General features: G+C 41.7%; 3 long non-coding RNA genes across 3 annotated transcripts; 1 reads left to right on the top strand and 2 right to left on the bottom strand.

Annotated features, from left to right (window-relative positions):
• Positions 1-1,741: 1,741 nt before the first annotated feature.
• Positions 1,742-6,049, bottom strand: LOC118559602. The gene is made up of 2 exons (XR_004928935.1): positions 5,843-6,049; positions 1,742-1,825 (listed from the first exon to the last, which is right to left on the bottom strand). It is a non-coding gene; the product is annotated as an uncharacterized LOC118559602 (long non-coding RNA).
• A 3,642-nt stretch (positions 6,050-9,691) lies between these two features.
• Positions 9,692-12,863, top strand: LOC118559601. The gene is made up of 2 exons (XR_004928934.1): positions 9,692-10,540; positions 11,340-12,863. It is a non-coding gene; the product is annotated as an uncharacterized LOC118559601 (long non-coding RNA).
• Positions 12,864-16,598: 3,735 nt separating this feature from the next.
• Positions 16,599-17,519, bottom strand: LOC118559608. The gene is made up of 2 exons (XR_004928940.1): positions 17,392-17,519; positions 16,599-17,122 (listed from the first exon to the last, which is right to left on the bottom strand). It is a non-coding gene; the product is annotated as an uncharacterized LOC118559608 (long non-coding RNA).
• Between the last annotated feature and the right edge of the window lie 3,753 nt (positions 17,520-21,272).

The following is a 21,272-nucleotide window of genomic DNA, read 5'->3' as shown; positions in this document are numbered from 1 at the left end:
GAGTCTGGATGATGAACAGTCTCTGCTGCTCTCACAGGTTTATCCAGACCAGATTAAAGGCAGAGAGTTTCCAGAAGAGAATGATGGAGAAGAATCCATCAGGTTACAAGATCATGGAGATGCCTCCACTTCTTCAGAGGCTGAAGACACTGAGGAGGATGAAGAGGACAGTGATGTAGAACACCCCTACTCTGAGCTGAAACACTTGTCAGACTCTGGATATAAGAAATGTTCTACAGAGAAGAAAAATGTGGACTCAGGAAGGAAAGTCCAGACAGGAGGGAAGCTTAGCTGCAAAGACTGTGGCAAAACATTTATTGGAAAATCTGCTTTAAACAGACACATGAGAATCCACACAGGAGAGAAGCCTTTCTGCTGTGATCTATGTGGACAAAGATTTGGCCACAAATCACATTTAAACACACACATGAGAATCCACACAGGACAGAAGCCTTTCTGTTGTGATCTATGTGGAAAAAGATGTAGCGAAAAATCAGCTTTAAACACACACATGAGAATCCACACAGGACAGAAGCCTTTCTGCTGTGATCTATGTGGACAAAGATTTAGCCAAAAATCACATTTAAACACACACATGAGAATCCACACAGGACAGAAGCCTTTCTGCTGTGATCTATGTGGACAAAGATTTATCGATAAATCACATTTAAACACACACATGAGAATCCACACAGGACAGAAGCCTTTCTGTTGTGATCTATGTGGACAAAGATTTAGACAAAAATCAGGTTTAAACACACACATGATAATCCACACAGGAGAGAAGCCTTTCTGTTGTGATCTATGTGGACAAAGATTTAGCCAAAAATCAGCTTTAAACAGACACATGAGAATCCACACAGGAGAGAAGCCTTTCTGCTGTGATCTATGTGGACAAAGATTTAGCGATAAATCAGCTTTAAACAGACACATGAGAATCCACACAGGAGAGAAGCCTTTCTGCTGTGATCTATGTGGACAAAGATTTAGGCACAAATCAGCTTTAAACACACACATGAGAATCCACACAGGACAGAAGCCTTTCTGTTGTGATCTATGTGGACAAAGATTTATCGATAAATCAGGTTTAAACACACACATGAGAATCCACACAGGAGAGAAGCCTTTCTGTTGTGATATTTGTGGACAAAGATTTAGCCAAAAATCACATTTAAACACACACATGAGAATCCATACAGGACAGAAGCCTTTCTGCTGTGATCTATGTGGACAAAGATTTATCGAAAAATCGCATTTAAACAAACACATGAGAATCCACACAGGAGAGAAGCCTTTCTGTTGTGATCTATGTGGACAAAGATTTATTGATAAATCAGGTTTAAACACACACATGAGAATCCACACAGGAGAGAAGCCTTTCTGTTGCGATCTGTGTGGACAAAGATTTAGCCAAAAATCACATTTAAACAGACACATGACGCACAGACACAGGAGGAAAAATAACTCTGAATATTTACTCAAACTGCACAGCTGTTGTTTACTGAGAGATGTTTGTTGTCATTAAAGGAAACAATCTTTACTTGCTATCCATCCATCCATTTTCTTACTCACTTTATTCCTCATGGGGTTGCGAGGGGTGCTGGATTCTATCTCCAGCATTTCAATGGGTGAGAGGTGGTGTACATCCTGGACAGGTCGCCAGTCTGTCGCAGGGCCTTTACCTGCTAGTTTCAGCATTTCTCTAGTAACTCATTTTTAGTTGGCTTAAAAACATTACAAGTTTTTTAATTTGTTTAATTTTTCAGACTGAGCTACAGCGAACTTCAGAATTTAAGTTGTAGAAACATGAATGTTAAGCCTTGAACTAACACACTGCGCTCTGATAGGAGTGGGACGCTTTTTTTCTCTGATCCCTGCTGCTCCCTGCTTGCTGGCATTTTCTTGCCTTTTACTTTTTTACTTTTTATCTCCTTTTTATCTCTTAGCCAAAACCACAGAAAGTTGGATTTAGTTATTTTATTTTATTTATTTTTGATTTTGATTTTGTAAAGATGCCTACCCTCACCACAGTGGACTTTGACACGCTTCTACAGAAGATAGCTGTTATGGAACAGAAGATCTGCCGACTCGAACTGAATTATGATGTAAACGGCGCGTATGGAAATGAAACAACCCTGCCTGTGACTCAGAACGGCGACCACCAGCCCAGAAACTCCCTGAGGAAAATGAGAATCCCTGGACCACTCTGGGTGCAAGACCAAAGCAACGAACCCCACACCTAGACAAAGGAAACTGGCCGATACTACAGAGAACTGTCCCAGGACAAGTGAAACAACAACGGGCTGTTCTCAAAACAATAGATAGGAGTAAGCCTGCTGGAAATGTTGGAATTCCGTTACGAAACAGATTCGCTCCGCTCCAAAATGTGACCCAGGAGGATCATGACAACATTCAGAGGTATGTTACCACTAAGCTATCAGAGAAAAGACATGCCACAGGGCCAAGGACCCTCATATTAGGCAATCAATCTGTTAGCGGGATTAAACATTTCTGTAACAAGAAAAACACAGAGGTGCTGATTTACAACCCTTTGGACTGTGGCCTGGTGTCTGATATATCAGACATCCTTCCAAGGATCTTGAAAGAACGCCCGACCTTGGAAAAACTCATAATACAAGCTGCAGCCCTGGGCGACGTCAACCTGATAAGAAAATCAGATGTATTGAAAGAGGATTACATTCGTCTGTTGAACTTAGTTGATGGCCTTAATGTGAAGGTATTTCTCAGCGGCCCTCGAGCGCCTGTTAATTGTGGAGACGAGATTTTTTCCAGAGTTCTGATGGTAAACAAATGGCTGGAAAAAACATGCAAACAAACAACTGTAACCTTCATAGACAACTTTAACATCTTTTGGGAGAGGAGACTTCTGTTCAACAGAGATGGTTTTTCTCTAAATAGGTCAGGTGCAAAACGACTGATTTCAAACATCTTCTATTCTGTGAACCATGCGCCATCAGCTTTGTCCCACAACAAAGCACAACCAGTGCCAAAACAAATGATAAGCCCAGTGCAGCCCGAACAAGCCAAGATAAAGATGGCCAGAAAGATGACACAGAAAGAGGCTTCGTCAGAGCTACAGGACGATTCATCCCAGATCCCAGCAGGACAAAGAGAGGACCAAGAACCTCCATCCCCACAAACACCGGTCCAGACTGCACCCGCCTCCCCTTCTTTTCCACAAAGCCCAGAAGTTCCTTTTCTGGAATTTTCTCAGAACATGAACAAAGTCTTTAAGATTGGTCTACAGTTGACATCCTCTCCACATAGCCATTCTGCTGTGACTAAACCAGCATTTTCCAAAGGCCTCAGAGCCTCAGATCCTCCTCCTCTACGTATCACAGAACATTGTGGTGCTCAGGACCTCCAGATTACTTCGCTGTGATACAGATCGGGCCCTGGCCGCACGTTTATCAGACATGACAGTTCCCAGCATCAGCTTGGGCCTTTTGTCGGAGATTATGGAATATCTGTGATGATACGTGGCAGAAATAAGAAAAACAAAAGGATAAACAGGAACAAATACTTAAAAGTCAAAAGAACTGTGTGACACACTTAGAAACTTTGGTTTAACTCAACATGTTAAACAGCCACCTGTTTCATGAAGATAACTTTCATTCTAAAGTCTCAGACATCATTGACCGCATTGCTCCAGTTAAAGTGAAAGTTCTTTCCGAGAAGAAAAAATCTCCTTGGAGAAATGCTCCAGTAGTTAGAGGTGAAAAAAGGGAATGTCGAAAAGCTGAACGCAGGTGGAGAAAGACGAGACTCCAGGTTCACTACGACATCTATAAAGAGAGACTTTACAGATATAACTTACAACTGAAAAATGCAAGAGAATCTTTCTTCTCAGAGATCATTAAGAAAAACAATAATGCTCGTGTCTTATTTTCCACAGTCGACAGCTTAACAAGTCCTCCTGTGTCCGTGGCTTCTGAACTCCACTCCACCAGGGCCTGCAATGAATTTGCAAACTTCTTCACTGAGAAAATCCTAAAGATCAGAGGATCAGTTTGTACATCCACACCAACTCTAGAACCAAAGCTGTATCCAGCAGGAACCTATCCTGACAAAATGTCCCAATTCAGCCAAATAAACCACAAAAGCTTAGAGCAGATCATTCAGCAGCTAAGATCCTCCTGCTGCCTTGATGTTCTACCCACAGCTTTCTTTAAAAAAGTTTTACCTGTCATAGCGTCTGATCTGACTCAGATAATAAACACGTCCCTCCTGTCAGGTGTTTTCCCCCAGTCCCTAAAAACAGCAATTATCAAACCACTGCTGAAAAAGAACAATTTAGACAAACTACTACTCTAGAACTACAGGCCCATCTCAAACCTCCTCTTTATCAGTAAGATTATTGAAAAAGCTGAGTTTCAACAATTAAACACCTTCTTTACAACGACCAGCCGCTTTGACGTTTTCCAGTCAGGTTTCCTCACCACAGTACAGAGACCGTCCTTATCAAGGTGTTTAATGACATCCATATAAATACAGACTGTGGAAGAACCACTGTGCTGGTACTATTGGACCTCAGTGCAGCATTTGATACTGTCGATCATTCCATTCTGTTAGAGCGCCTGGAGAACTGGGTCGGCCTTTCTAGTACAGCTCTTAACTGGTTTAAATCCTACTTAAAGGACAGGGACTTTTTTGTATCAGTGGGTGACTTTACATCAAAAATGACAAAAATCACATGTGGGGTTCCCCAAGGGTCCATTCTGGGTCCCCTCCTCTTCAATATCTACATGCTCCCTCTAGCTCAGATAATAAAAAACAACATCATCAGCTACCATAACTATGCAGATGACACACAGCTTTACATCACCATGTCACCAGGTGACCATGAACAAGTTCAGGCACTGAGTAAATGCCTAGAAGAAATCAATGCCTGGATGTGCCACAATTTTCTTCAATTGAATAAAAACAAAACAGAAGTCAAATATTTGGACCAATAGAGGAGAGATCAAAGGTTAGCACACAGCTTCAGTCGCTTCAGCTAAAAACCACTGATCAGGCCCGAAACCTGGGTGTAGTGATGGACTCAGACCTGAACCTCCAAAAGCATCTAAAGACAATTAGAAGATCGGCTTTCTATCACCTGAAGAACATTTCCAGGATTAAAGGACTGATGTCTCAGCAGGATCTGGAAAAACTAATCCATGCGTTTATTTTTAGTAGAACTGATTACTGCAACGTTGTTTTCACAGGTCTGCCTAAAAAGTGGATCAGACAGCTGCAGCTGATCCAGAACGCTGCTGCCCGCGTCCTCACTAAGACTAAGAACGTAGAGAACATGGACCCGGTTCTAAAGTCCTTACACTGGCTCCCTGTATCTCAGAGAATAGACTTTAAAATACTTCTGTTAGTCTATAAATCCCTGAATGGCTTAGCACCTAAATACATCACAGACTTGTTATCAGTGTATCAACCCTCAAGAGCACTAAGGTCTTCTGGCTCCAGCCTACTCTGCATACCTAGAACCAGAACCAGACATGGAGAAGCAGCATTTAGTTCCTACGCTCCACTTATCTGGAACAAACTTCCAGAAAACTGTAAAAGTGCGGAAAACCTGAGTTCTTTTAAATAAAGATTAAAAACACATTTGTTTAGGACTGTTTTTGACTGTTCTAGTTTACCTGTTCTACTGAAACAGCATTAGTTCAACTTTTTTAGTCCAACTGTTTATTGATGTTCTATTTTGTTTCTACATTTTCTGTTTTCTTTTCCTGTATTTTAATCATGTAAAGCACTTTGCATTGTCTCTGTACTGAATTGTGCTATACAAATAAATTTGCCTTGCCTTGCCTTGCCTTGCCTCGACAGGTGAGTGACGTGCAGAGATGTAACGATGCAGTCAAGCCCCTGTTAGGGGGCAGTGATGCCTACTGCACCATGGACATTTTTCCGGTGCAGGTACCAGATCGACTCGGGTGGTCAGATTGACTTAGGATCTTGCGCCTTCTGATGACGTCACTATACATTGGTTTAACGTTTGCACAATTGCGCAAAACATTGTGATTGGTCTGGACAACTTACTAAAGTAATTATAGCGGGGTGTAGGTTTTATTCGAGAGTGGGATTGCGGTTTGTAAACGAACAATTTTACGAAGAAATTCTCCATGGTCCCTGCGCCTTCCGATTATCAGATAGATTTCCGTTGAAGTAATTTTGGGAAGGGGCGAAAATACTGGTTAGCTGATTGGCCTATGTTGGTGATAGACGGGCCAAATGAACCAATCAGATTCGTCGTCGCTCTGTTACGAGCAACGACGAAAACACAACCACAAGCCAAGCTACTCTTGCTGCTGCAGGTAAAGGCTCGTTAGCTCAGCAAAGAAATACTCTGTAATTCCGATAAAACTTGCTCGATAGCCACGCTAACGCTAGTTTCATCGGCTGAAGCCGTCTTGTTCTTTAGACTGAACTGTCGCGCTTCTCGTTGCGTCACACCTCAACCCGCCTCAAAGCCAACGCTGATTGGACGTTCGTTTGGTGAACGGCTCCAAATTTTCTTTAACGGAAAGTAGCCAGACTGATCTGCGAGTGAAACCTTGAAAGCTCGCGAGATTAGGATGGTCTCACGAGGCTACCTTCCGATGACGTCACCTTATGGCAACGCCACTCAAACAAACTACATTGAGCCCGCGGTCTGCATTTGTAACGAATCAATTTTATTTAGTTAATTTAGCAGTTTCTTTTTTCTCAAAAGCTTCAGGCTTAAAGATGAACATAGAAAATGTGAAATCTTAGCCATTCAAAATAATCAACCCACTTTAATTGATAAAAATTAGGTAAAATATTTAGGTATAATGATTAACATGGACCACACTGGAAATTATAGAACAAATATTCAAGCCATTTTACAAAAGAATTATCAAATATTTGACAGTTGGCTCTATTTTTGGAAGAATATTGTTAACAACAACAGAAGGGATAGCCAGATTAATTTATCCAGCATATATCTTAAATATACCAAATACTACAATAAAAAAATTATCAAATTCATCACAATTGCATCTGGAATAATAAAAAACATGTGATCAGAAAGAACGACATAGTAATATCAGTAGAAAAAGGAGGAATAAATGTTATTGATTTTAAATTGATGAATGCCGTGATTAAATTAAAATGGCTGCAGACTTTTATTAAAAATTAAGAGTTTATGGTTTATTTTCCCTTCACCCCCTTAAAAAAAATTGGAGTAAGGAAATTTCTCTTAAGATGTAACTTTGATCCGGCAAAATTACCGATTAAATTGTTAGGCTACCACAGAAGCATTCCAAAAAGATGTTAAAAGTTTTCATGCTTCGAATAAGTTACTGGAAAATAACCGTAAATTAACAAAATAAAATTGATTTGTAACAAATAGAGACCGCGTGCATAATGTAGTTTGTTTGAGTGGATTTGCCATATGATGACGTCATCGGGAACCACCCGAGTAGATCTGGTACCTACACCGGCACCTTCCTCCTCCCATACAGTCCAGTTCCTCACTCCACCACTGATTCCTGCCACCTGCTGCTACTAATTAAGCCGGGCTCTTTCCACCTGCCAACCTCCCTACATAAGCTTACCTCAGTCTGCCATTACCCGCCGGATCGTCTGCTAACAACCGCTCTGGAGCACCTCTGGTATCCCTCCTTCCTGCTGCTCCCCTGCACACACCAGCCTTCGTCCCTCATCGCCCTCCTGGCAGTCTTCTTCTCCTCACCTCAGCCTCACTCACCCTCCTCCTGCCTGCCTGTGACTCTCCCTGCTGTGCTGCTGGCTCTTCCCCGACCCCAGCGCTCTCCCGCTTTCTCAGGAGGCTTCCTGGCTCCCAGCGTCTGCCTGGCTCCACAGCGCAGCACCCGCAGTCCTCCAGTTACCTCCGGTCCGCCTGCTCCTGCCATCTCCATCATCCCTTCCCAGCCTGGTAAAGACTGTCGCTCACATCCTCCACTACTCATCAGTTTTCTAGAAAAGCTCTTAAACAAGGCTCTGTGTGTGTGGCTGTGTTCGGGTTCATCACAACGTTTGCTGACAGTTTCTGATTCCATTTTAAGTTCCCAACTTCATTATTTTTACATTTTTAATTAAATGTATAGCTCATGTAACCAACATGTTTCTTTTGTTTTAACATCTGCGTTTTTATCCTTGTTTATAACTGTAATTGTTCAGTAAGATAGCTGAAACTACAAAAATCAATTACTAGACATTTATGAAAACTAACTAATCACACTTATTTCATTGTTTATGATAAATTTTATGATCAAACATTTTAATCACTTGAACATGTATGTCTTCATATCAATCTAAACCTGTTCTATAAATAAAGCTAAACTTATATTCAGACGCTGGTGAAGATTCTCAGTCATCCAGGTCATGATCATTCCAAAAACATTAAAAAACAAAACTGGACTTTTTTTCCAAAGTTTGAAGACGTTTTGCTTCCCATCCAGAAAGCTTTCTCAATTCAAATGTCTGGAGTTGTGTGGAGGTCCAAGCTTTATATTATTGACCAACAAAGGCCTTTTTATGGCTTAGATAACATGCTAAATGAACAGAAACTGGTCCCCCTTAGTAATGGGGAGTCGTTAGGGTCATTATTGGGCTTACAGGAGTGATCTTGTGCTCATTGTATGGAGGTGAGCATTGAGGTGAAGTTTGGTAGGAATCAACCCTGTTGCTGTGTTATAAATTTTAGAGAGTTGGAACCTAAGGCCTCCTCCTCTGTTTAAGGTTGGTTTTTCTCTCTTAACGTAGATGGCTTCCTTCACACCCCTTTCAAACCATCTGTCTTCTTTGTCCAAAATGTGGACATGTTGGTCCTCACAGAGTGTCCTTTGTCCTTAAGGTGTAGGTGGACAGCAGAGTCTTGTCCTGAGGAGGTAGCTCTCCTGTGTTGAGCCATGCGTCTGTGGAGAGGTTGTTTGGTTTCTCCAATATAAAGATCAGAACATTCCTCACTGACTGAACTGCAGACACCACTCCGCTCATCTTAGGTTTGGGGGTTTTGTCCTTGGGATGCACCAGCCTCTGTCTGAGGCTCCTGTTTGCTTTGAAATGTTCTGGGATTTTGTGTTTGGAGAAAATCCTCTTGAGTTTTTCAGAGACTCCAGCAACATATGGGATGACGATGTTTCTGCGTTTATTCTTCTCACCATTATGTTCTGCAGCGGGTCTTTTGGATTTTCTTGCTGATTTGACAAAAGCCCAGTTAGGGTAGCCACAGGTTTGGAGGGCATCTCTGATGTGTTTCTGTTCCTTGTGCTTCCCTAATGTTTTAGTAGGACATGCTGGGCCCGGTGTTGTAAGGTTCTGATGACAGAAAGTTTGTGCTCCAGTGGGTGGTGTGAGTCAAAAAGAAGATATTGGTCTGTGTGAGTGGGTTTCCTATATACTTCAATGTTGAGGTTTCCATCTCCTTCCATGCTCACCAAACAGTCCAGAAAAGGTAGCTTGTTGTCGTTGGCATCCTCTCTGGTAAACTTGATGCTGTTGTCCACTGAGTCCACAGAGTTGATGTGTCTTGTGAAAGCTTCCACTTAAGCAAGAAAATAATTACTGGGCAATAATGTAAAGCCTGGAACTCCTCACTACTCCAGACATTTGAATTGAGAAAGCTTTCTGGATGGGAAGTGAAACGTCTTCAAACTTTGGGAAAAAAATCCAGTTGTTGGGGGGGGGGGGGGGGGAATTATATTCAGCACCAATGTTCCTCCTAATTCTTCATGTCTCTGAGTAAACACACAAACTCCCTGAGTATTCACCTGACCTCTGTGAGCAACATCACATGTTCACACTGAGGCTACATTACGCCTGTCCAACACCTGAGATTATAACAAGTTACATGGTTTACTAAAAGAATCAAATTACAGCAATAATCTCTTTTAGATTACCTAGTTTAGAAACAATGAATTTAGCCTGATTCCATGAAAAGGACAACAGTAGAGTCTCACTATTGGACTGTAATGTAGCCATGGGGAATGGTGAAAGCATTTCTGCTGGAATGTCAGTCCTTTTTGTGATACTTTGTGTTTCTATACACTGAGGATGTGGTTGGTATGGCTTTGTCCAGTGAAGAAGATCTGAACTAAAGCATGCTGGATCCCTTCCCTTCCATTGCTGGCAGTAAGGTCATCATGGTCTGCTCCATCCTCCTTCCCTGTGTCGCATCTATACACAAGGAAACATTTGTGACTCCATGTCCCAGCAGGCTTTGCACCTGCCTTTCTCTTCTGTGCACAGGCTCCAGCAGTCTTAGCTCCTCCCACGCAGTATAAAGAGAGTGGAGCTCAAACCATGCTCCTCTTTAGCCGCTGATTTCTGAGAGCACATTCTGACTGCTTTTGAGACACTTCCTGGCAAATCCTCCTCCCCCACCTCTCTGGAAGCCATCAATGCACGGTCTTGCAGTCTTTGGCTCTATAATTACTGCCAACACAACATGGATACCAGATTGAATGCTCCTGTAAGAATGCTAAGCTCTGATCAAGATGTCTTTCTCTGGACCCAGGACATTGTGACAGTGGCTGAGGTTTGTTTTGTGTCAGACGTTGTTTGTCCGGCTCTTTCTCCACAGGTTGGTGAGGTGTCCTGATTGCAGCAGTATCATCAGTTACATTTATTTTAGTCTTCCTCAAATTGTTGCCATACACAAAATGAGTCTCTTTTGCTCAGCAAACAACTTCTTTGACTTTTGTTTCTGCTGTGATATGCTCCGTCAGCTGTGACGTCTTACAGAACTTTATTTGGTCCTAAATTAGGTTTAATCCACTAATCAAGTTGCTGAAACATGAATAATTAGTGGGAATCAGATTAACTCACATTTAATTCAGTGTCAAAGATGTGGGTGTGAATATTCAGCCATTATGTTTTCATTTCAGTCACAAAACAGTTAAAACATTTTCCTTTGTTATTGTGCTTTTTGTGTAGGAAAATAGAAAATTATAATCCAGTCAGTTTTAGAATAAACCTGTTAGCACCAAAATGTGGAAAATGGAAAGGGTTGTCTATATTTTCTGTGCTGCTGCTCTTTATGCAGAAAATGGATCCACAGACAACTTAAATCTATTTATTAACTGGTGGTCCATGAAAAGCAAAATGCAAACATTTTTCTGTAATGAGAGGAAAGGTGGAATCTGAGCCAAGTAGCTTTGGTATCAAAACTAGATTTTAATGGTTTGACAAAAGATTTTTCTGTAGAAAACAAATGACAATAGTTAAAATAAGGCACCCTGGAAACATGAAGTTCTTTTTTCCTTGCTCTTCTTTTAGGGGCACACTTTGAAGGTTGTGCTGGAAATAAAGAAAGCCAATCTTTCTATTTCAATCAGGTCTAACTGTGGCAGGATCCAAAGAGCCTGAAAGCTTCCCATACCTCCACCCTCAGCAGACTTCAGCTCCTTGGCCTCCTGGATTTGAGCAACAAGACTTTGGAGCCTTTGTGACGCAGCCGTTCTGCGCTCCTCCAAAACACTCCTTTGTTCTCTTGAAGGTAGAACATCTTGTCAGTTTCCTCCTGGGCTTTTCATGCGGCACACAGCACTTCCAGTTAGCTGTGCAGAGCTGCCTGCTCAGCCCGCTTTTCTGACACATCCTGTTCCTCTGCAGAAGTCTGCCTACTTGTTGCAGGGCTTCTACTATCTCCTCATTCCCCGTGATCAGCTCCATTCTCTGCTGAAGTTCTCTCCTACTGCAGATGAGACCAGAGTAAAACCCACATGAGGTCCATGTACCGCTGATCACACAATAAATCAGGTCACAGAAAAGGCCTGAAGCCTTGTAATGTGTAGCCTGCTGCATGTCTTCATTACTTTGCTTGTCCGTTTAGCTAACCTTTGATAATAAAATAATAAAATTATGTTTTATTGACCATCTTCCAGCCAAAATATGTCAAGAAATTACTTCTCTGTGAATTTTGAGGTCTTTCTACGACTAACCGCAGCAATTACCTAAGTTGACAGATTTTATTTCTAATAAGACCTTAACAGAGATGCTGTTCTTAACAAATGAAGTAATTTTTCTCCAGACTGTAAGAAAATGATTTCTGGATGTTATGACAGAAGTTCTCACTAATGTAGGAAGACAGTTTTTCTAAAAGGGATTTGCTGATGGGCTCACCCCCCCCCCCTCCCCACATTACAGTAGAATCCATTAAGATTTATATTTAAAAACTGTTTAAATGCATACTTTGAAACATAGAAGTTACAGGAGCCACATGTATTTTGCTGCATTTCAAGAACTATGTAAATAAAGCAAGTTACACATTCCCAGGCAGGTTATAAAAAGTAACAAAGATTAATTTCTTCTAATATATCTAACCACTCTTATTTACATTTTTGCCTATATTGCTCCTTTGTGATTCTTGCAATCATCTATTGAGTCTACTTTTATATCTTTAAATATTTAAATTTTCCTGAACTCCTTGTGTGAAAAACGTTGGTAAAATATAGTTGCTTTTTAAAATAAAATAAGTGTGTACAAATACTCTTAATGTGACTTAACCCCAAGACAAACGTTTCTGACAAAGAATATTTTATTTTAAAAAATTGCTGAACTGAAAACAGTTTAAATACAATTACTATAACCAAATCAAATGTAGAGCATATTTGTTGTTTTAGAGGTAAATAAAGACTATGAAAATGTTTGGAACCTCTAGTTGTGTCACTACAAACTCCCTTTATTCCCCCATTCAGGTGTTTAAACACCTTTTGAACTAAACAGAGCCTTTTAATGAAGAACAAATGCAGAGCTGGTTTACAAGTGGAAGATGATCTTAGAGTTTGTTTGTCATCCATGCCTCCAAGAATAAACTGTGTGGGGAGAGACAGGCTCATCCTTCTCACTAATTGTCAAGAGCTTATTGATGTCATTGATGAATGGCTGGACTGTGTAACAAAGCCTGAAGCAGATATTCATAAGAATGTTGTTTTTATTCTTTTTTGCCAATAGTTTGAATAAGATGTTTGTTGTGCTTCTTCAGCCGAGGATCAGAACGCCAAGGTCCTCGCCCTCGACTGCTACCCTATGCACAATGCACCCGACCCCCCTTGGCCCCTCTGACAGGTGGTGAGCCCATTGGAAGGGGGACCCATGTTTCCTCTTTGGGATGAGCCCGGCCCATCTCCATGGTTAAAAGCCCGGCCACCAGGCGCTCACCAGCGTGCCCCACCTCCAGGCCTGGCTCCAGAGTGGGGGTCCGGTGACCCGCGTCCGGGCGAGGGAACACTACGTCCATTTATTGTCTTCATCATAAGGGGGCTTTGGGCTGATCTTTGTCTGGTCCCTCACCTAGGACCTGTCTGCCTTGGGTGACCCTACTAGGGGCACAAAGCTCCTAACAGCATAGCTCCTAGGGTGATTGGGACACTCAAACCCCTCCACCACGATAAGGTGGCAGCCCAGGGAGAGGTCGCCTCCCTGGTGAGGTGTTCCAACCGGGAGGAGACCCAGAGGGAGACCCAAGACACGCTGGAGGTACGATGTCTCTCTGCTGGGAACGCCTTGGGATTCCCCCTGAGGAGCTGGCCCAAGTGGCTGGAGAGAGAGACGTCTGGGCCTCCCTACTGAAGCTGCTACCCCCGCCCCCCCCTCCCCGACCCCGGATAAGTGGAAGGGGATAGATGGTTTGTTTTGCTTATATTTAACCAATTAAAAGAGCCTTTCATCTGATAATTGGACCAAATAGGGTTCACTGGAAGTTCCTGGATCTGGTCCGTTCCAGGAACAAATTTCATCAGTGCCAAGTCTGTATTAAGACAGCTGTACCAGGTCCTGGATTCTCAAGACAAAGGTGCAATGGAGGAGATGTCAGCTCAAAAAGGCAGCCAATGGGAGTGGAGAATTAATCCAGCACATCAGAACATTTGACTTCACAAGCTATCCTTCTAAAAGACTCAGAGAGATGCAGCATCATGTCAACAGGTTCTGGAGATCATGGAGCCAGCTTTGCAGCCCAAACTTAATTGTGAGAAGCAAATGGCACACGTCACATCTAAATGTCACAGCTGGTGATAATTGTTTGGCTATGTGACCAAAATGTGGTGCGGGGCCAATTCAAGTTAGGACGGGTTGTGAGTGTTAACCCAGATGCTAAGTGCATTGTGGGGGATGTGAATGTCAAAGTGGTCCAAGGCTCCTGCCTTCCTGTGACAAGACTCATACCAATCCAGCCTTTGTCTGGAGTCCTGAAAGAACCTGCACAAACTACTGTCCTGCACAGAGACGTTAGCAGAGTGGTTGAATTTCCATAAAACAACCACAGAAGTTCTATACTTCTTCATGCAGGAAAAAGCAACAATAAAGGCAGAGGTGTGTTGGTTCTGACTGTTCTGAGCGCACACAATGGACCTGCAGCTGGTTCTGAGATGGTAGAGAACTCCTGCTGTTGCTGTGGAGAGGAAATGATGATCATCCCAAAATGTTCTGTTCTGCAGCGCTGCAGCTCCATCCTCCACATGCAGACGCTGTAAATTCATGAGTTTAGATGGACGCTGATCAGATTATGGATCATAAACCAGCCTTCTCAGGTTAATCCTGATGGTCATAATCTGTTGATTAAGGTTTAATTCTGAGTTAAGGTACTGTATGGGAGAGAGGAGGAAGGCCTTAAAGTAACTTTTCAAGAATCAAGAGTCTTTATTGTTTTTATGTAACCATAATGAAATATTGGTGAGACACTCAGAATGATAAGAGGCAGACCCAAATTAAAAACACTTACAGAAAAATGAGACATAAGCATTCCTAAAGGACACTCTCAAAAATGTTAAAACTATCAGAAAAATAAAAAGTATTAAACATCTAAAACCCTTTTTGACTCTTCAAATTCTGAAAAACTTACAGAATAAATGTTCTAAAATATGCAGAAGGACAAATGTAGCATGTAGTATTTACATAAATGCAGCTTGTGCTGAAACAGTCTATAAATGGCTGCTGGTTTATTTAATATTCAGAAGTGCTGCTTTTGCTCTGCTTTCATTGTTAGGACCAATTATTTCTCCAAGGTGCACAATGGTGAGATTCAGCCAAAGCACATTTAACAGCGGTTATCTCCTCTGTGAAGAAAAGTCAAACTAAGGGGTTTCTGTGGTCTCCACAGATGAGTTCAGACTTTCAGGATGAAAGCTGAAGACGTCTCCCTCTGCTGCTGTTCCTGCATCCGTCTCTAAGGCTCCAAGCCCACTTCCTGCTGCTGGTTCTGCCCGTACGCTCTGTGTTCCCTCATCATGTTCAGGTTCCTCTAGTTGGCTCAACTAACCTCCTTCACTCTGCTGAAGACCAACAAAACTCAGTTTTTACCTGTTTTATTTTCTAGGATGAAATGTGACTCTGCATGCCGTGCTGGCCTTTAAATGTTTACCTCTGAGGTTCTGGACTAGTCCAAAAAGAAAACCTATTTCTATTTATGTAAACATGAAGTAATATACTGAGGAAAAATAAAGGCTTTTTCTGTAAGAACCGGGCTCCTGGTGGTTTGAAGAGCTTCAGTGGCTTCATGAAGCAGAGCCGTGTGAGGAGACTCTGCAGGTGATGATCTGTGGAGCAGAACCAAGAGCCTTCAGACCAACAAACCACCTCCTGATCAGCCCTCTGCCTCAGCTGGAGCTTCAGCTTCTGGCTCATTCCTGGAGTTTTTTTTTTTTTTTACCAAAATCTGTCATTTTTATGGGACAAATGGCGCCTGAGAACCCTTTCTGGTGTGATGAGCGGTGGCTCAGAGGAGTAAGAAGTGAGCTACAGAGTCACAGGTTGCAGGTTCACCTCCTGGCCTAGACCACTTTTACCTCCATTTTCCCTCTATTGGAAGCAAAAAGCAGCAAGATGCCCTCTGGAGTTGAACCTGCAACCTTTAGGTAACAGTAAGCCAACCAGCATGTCTTCTTACTCCCTGAGCTACTCGCTCATCTACCAAAATATCCACGTTTCTCCTATTTAACTTAAATTTTAGGGTATTTGGTGTAAAGAGGCGTCAACATCCCAAAAGGGGGCGTCGACATCCCAAAAAGGGGCGTCGACATCCCAAAGCTTGGTCTCCTCCTGGAAAACAGCCCAGCAGGTCCAACCAGAACTCTGAGCAGCTGGGTTCTGCTCCACAGCTTCTGCTCTGGCTTCACTTCAGAAGACAGTTCCTCCTCAGAACATGAAAACTGTTTTTTTTTCATTTCTCTCAGTCTGTCCTTACATGCTGGAAATGGTCCATGTTTTAAAATGATCAGTTTAACTCTTAAAATCTTTCCATCCAGTACTTTGAGTTTGAAGCATGAGAAGGTCCAACACCGCCTGGAGCTCTGATTCTGGTCCAGTTCATGAAATACAGATAAAATAGGTGGATATTTGCTACATATTGAAGAGCTACTGACCTGGTGAGGAAACAGACGTGTTGAAGAGGAATAAAAGTCTAATTTAAATCAAGTTACAATAGTTATTTATTTAAAAAAGGTCAACTTTGAATTAGCACTAAAACAAGGGTTCTGAAACTTTTCAGATAACAACATTAGATAGATAGATAGATAGATAGATAGATAGATAGATAGATAGATAGATAGATAGATAGATAGATAGATATGACCTTTGCGCATCTTGTAAAGTTTCACAAATAGGGAAATATTTAATCTTTTTAGCACATCAGCAGGAAATCATCTCACATCCCACTCTGGAAACCCTGCTCTGAAATATACAACAGGTCCAGTTTTTAATACATTTATATCAACTTAATGCAAATATAAAATAAAGTCCTGGAAGCCAGAAAACTTTTAAAAGTGTTTATCTCTAGCTAAAATAATAATAATAGTAGTAGTTATAATAATAATAATGAAACTAAAAGTCATGCAGTTAGTGTTCCATTATTTTATCAGAGTTTTCTCCAGTGTACATAAATATATGTCACTGAGGCGTGGCTCCATAAATACACATGAAGAAGAAGAAGCAGAACAAACACGGTCCATTCAGAAAGCTGCAGCAACACAAACAGAACGTCACACGACTGAAGGAGCTGCAGCTCAGAGCCGCTCTCATCGTCCGTGGCCTCCTGCTGCAGCGCTGGGCTTTATCACCACCAACCCATGGAGAGGCTGCTTCTGACCCGAGGACTGGAACGCTGCACAGCTGGTTCTGCTGGCTTTGGGAACCCAGACAAAGAGGAACACAGGAGAACGTCTGCAGGGCTCTTCAGAAACAAGCCAAGGTAAAAACTATCTGAGTCTGGGGGTCCTGAGAGGAACCAGCCCCCCCCCCCCCACACTGTAGCCAGCCTGTGTGGTTACTGGGTCCCAGTCACCAAAACATGCAGACATCTCACTGATTCTCTGCTGGTGTCCTCGTTTCCCAGTGAAGCAACTAAAGAGTCCCCAGGTTTTAGTCCTGCTGACTTAGTGTGTGGACATTCACCTGCTGCTCCACTTAAAGCCCTGAAGAGCAAGTTTTCATTCTGACTACTGGATCAAATCAAAGGCTTGCTCCATGTGCTTCCTCCATCCAGACCGGGTCAGGTCAAAGGTCAGACTGTCAAACAGGAAGTAAAGGCCTCCCACTTCCTGTTATAGGGCGGGGCAAAGCAGGCTCTAGCAGCAGGGCTGGATTTGTGGGTAACTGAGGCCAGAACACGTCTCTACAGTCTGTCTGTCCATCTGATCCATGAAGAAACTGAAGCTGACATCAGGGGACACCAGAATCACAGCTTTGTCATCAGAACCTTCACAGTGGAGCAGCTGCTCTTTAGACCAGGCTCTCAGGAGAAACCTGTCTGTCTCTGATGCTTTTACTCTGAATGGAGATCAACAAATGTTGGCTTTTCTTCTTCATTTGCTTGTCTGAGAACTTTACACTTTGAAACCATCATGTCCAACAGTTTATCAGCAACCAGAACTTAGCAGAAGCATTTCAGCTTAACTTTGGTTTCATGTTGTAGTGACCATCCAACAGGTCAACACTTGTTTCAAGCTTTTTCTCGTTGCTTTTCCTTGTTAGCTTGTTAGTCTTCAGGAGCCTTCAGAGAAATGAGCCTACAGACCACACAGAATACTTTCTACAGACTGAGCTGTTTGATCACACAGCTGAAACACTTTCCCTCTATGACCAGTCTTTGTTTTCACTAAGTCACTTCACAGCGCTAGACTTTAAGTCATCTGAGCTAAACAAGTGTAAAGTTGCAGGAGGTCTCACATTTAGTGCACATTATTTTACACATTTTATCAGGAGAAACATGAATGAATAATAGATGTTAATCTAAAGAGACTCTGCAGCCTGTGGAGGAAAATAAAGAAGGTGCTTAAAGTCTGTGCAGGGTCCCACCTCAGTTACTGTCTGCAACAACTACCCCGTCCACTAGAGGGAGCACTGATACTTCCACCAGCTCTGCTTCAAAGTTAAACAGGAAATAACTGCATTCACTGGTTTTATCAGACTGTCAAATCTGTAAAACAACAAAATAAAGCTATTATTCAACTTGGTTTATTCTTTACCTTTTGCTTTAATATATTGGTTTAATTCTAATTTTACTTTACAGATTTTACCCAGCTTACCCTCTTCCTGGGAGGCTTCTAGTAACTTAAATGTTCTTCTAATTCTTGAATCCTTTTTTATCTTCTTTTTATCAGATTAGAATGGAATTATTTTCACTTCATCAATGATTTCCCTGCCTTCCAGAGGTTAGATGCTGAGGTCCCTGGTCGATCATTGTATTCCAAATATGAAGCCCACTCTGCTTTAAAATATTTGATAAATTCTTCCTCCTTAAGCAATGATGTATTAAATCTCCAGCTTTTGTTTTGTGGGGTTACTTTTTTATTTAATAGGGTTAAAGAAACTGGAGCATGATCACTGACAGCAATAAGATGTATTACAGCATCTGAAATGTCAGACAGCAGCGAGTTTTTGATTAAGAAGTAGTCCTAACGAGAGTAGGAATGATGGACATTTAAAAAGAAAGTATATTCCTTACTGTTAGGATGAGTAGATCGCCATATATCACAAAGACCAAAATCACTCATGTATTGTTTGACTACATTTATTGACAGCCAACCAAGCTGACTCCCTGTTGTAATCAACCTTTTTCCTCATTTAGACCAAAGGTGAGGTCACCCCCAATAAAAGGAGAACAATCCAACTGCTTTGAAAGTGCATAAAAGTTTGTAATAGAATGAGGGATCATCAACATTTGGACCATATAAACTGACAATACATAACTTTTGTTTGTGAACAGATGTTATTATAATGAATCTACCTTCAGGATCTATAATTATGTCTAATATTGTAAAACTAACGTTTTTGTGGATTAAAATAGCTACTTCTCTCAATCTAGAGTCAAAGCAGATGAAAAACACATTAGGGAACTCAGGAGAGTTTAGATTTTCTACCAGGTGTAGCTGATTCTATAATAATCAAGCTCCATCATATATCAGAGCTCTGATTAACCCGTATGTTCCTAACAGAGCACTTCGCTCTCAGACTGCAGGTCTGCTGGTGGTTCCTAGAGTCTCTAAAAGTAGAATGGGAGGCAGATCCTTTAGCTATCAGGCTCCTCTCCTGTGGAACCAACTCCCAGTTATCAATATCTGCTTCAGGCTTTGTTACACAGTCCAGCCATTCATCAGTGACATCAATAACCTCTTGACAATTAGTGAGAAGGATGAGCCTGTCTCTCCCCACACAGTTTATTCTTGGAGGCATGGATGACAAACAAACTCTAAGATCATCTTCCACTTGTAAACCAGCTCTGCATTTGTTCTTCATTACAGTCAGAGTTGAAAATGTTGATCCACAGAGGTAAGTGGTTGGAAACTTGTCAGGTTCAAATACCTAAAACATTCATTAAACAACACAAGGGAAGAAAGACAACAAGCGTTAGTTTGGTTTTATTTGAGAGGAGAACAGCAGAGATGTGCTCAGTTACAACTCCTTACTGCTCTGAAAACACCCTGTGCTTCCTCTCTCTTTATTGTGTTCAGGGAGGTCCCTAATTAGAAACCATTTATGATGTGACATTCAAGATAATACAACGCCATTCACACAGTTCAGTTCAGGTCTTAGAAAAAGAGTCATATCTCTGCAGGCCTTCTGCAATGATAAGAGAGACAGTTGAAAAACATAGTATGAGGTAAGATGAAGCACGGTATATGTTCCAGTAAATAAATGACAATAATAATAAACAATAATACATAAGAGAGATATTAGTCATCTGAAAAACACTGTCTGAATAAACTCAAACCTTAAAACCTTTTTAATAGTAATGAGTAAATATGTGATAAATGCCATAAACATGGTAAATAAAATAAACACGTAGAGAATAATAAAAATAATTCTAACAAAACGGCAGCAATATTTTCATGGCCTCAGCAGTCAGTTCAGGATACTCGTGTGAGAGGGAGGCCGAAAAGTCTGCATGATTTTCCTGTTGGAATCTGGCCTTCAATGTTCTGTCACAAGATAACTCCAAGAGCTGTTCTTCTGTTTTACCTCTTAAGCCATTTCTTGTTGCAGCAGGTGAAAATGGATCAGCACCCAGTCCCAGGCATCAGTGTTCACATCAGAGAAATATGAGCTGAAGTTCTCACACAGTGATGTTAGGTGTGAAGTCACAACATCCCTCACCATAGCAACAGACAGCTTCTCAGTGTTTAAAAAGTCAGACAGTTGGGGGAACATGTCTGTTATTCCATCTTTTATTCTTCTTCTTTATAAAGGTGGTGATTTTGTCTCTAAATTCAAGGATAGATGTGTAGCTTCCTTGGATGGAGAGGTTGAGGCTGTTCAATATGTTGAATATGTCTGTTAGACAGGCTAACTTGGCAATGCAGTCTGGATAATGAAAGAAATGAACAATGTCTGGTTTCTCCTCTCATAAATTCAGCCATTTCTCTGTGTAGCTCAAAAACTCTCTGCAACATTTTCCCACGAGACAACCATCACACCTCAGTGATAAAGCAGTGCGTCATGTTCAACATCCAGATTTGGGCAAAGTTGACCAAACAGCCGTGATTTCAAAGCTCTGGATTTCACAAAGTTAACTGCAGTGATAGCTGTGTTCAGAACAGAAGATCTGGGTCCATGTCTCTGGAAGCTAGTGCCTGCTGATGCAGGACACAGTGGGTAGCTATAACACATGGATTGATGGATTTTATCCACGCTTCAACTCCACTCTTTGGGCCGGTCATCGCTGCTGAGCCATCCGTACAAACAGAGACATTTTCCCAGCTGAGTCTCACTTCAGTCAGAAAAGCATCAACTAGCTTAAATATTTCCTCACCGTTGTCCTGCCTTCACCTGAAGAA

The sequence above is a fragment of the Fundulus heteroclitus genome, unplaced genomic scaffold, assembly GCF_011125445.2.
Source record: "Fundulus heteroclitus isolate FHET01 unplaced genomic scaffold, MU-UCD_Fhet_4.1 scaffold_325, whole genome shotgun sequence".
NCBI classification, from domain to species: Eukaryota; Metazoa; Chordata; class Actinopteri; order Cyprinodontiformes; family Fundulidae; genus Fundulus; species Fundulus heteroclitus.
Note: the sequence above shows the minus strand (reverse complement) of the source record. Positions and strands in the feature narration are given on the sequence as shown.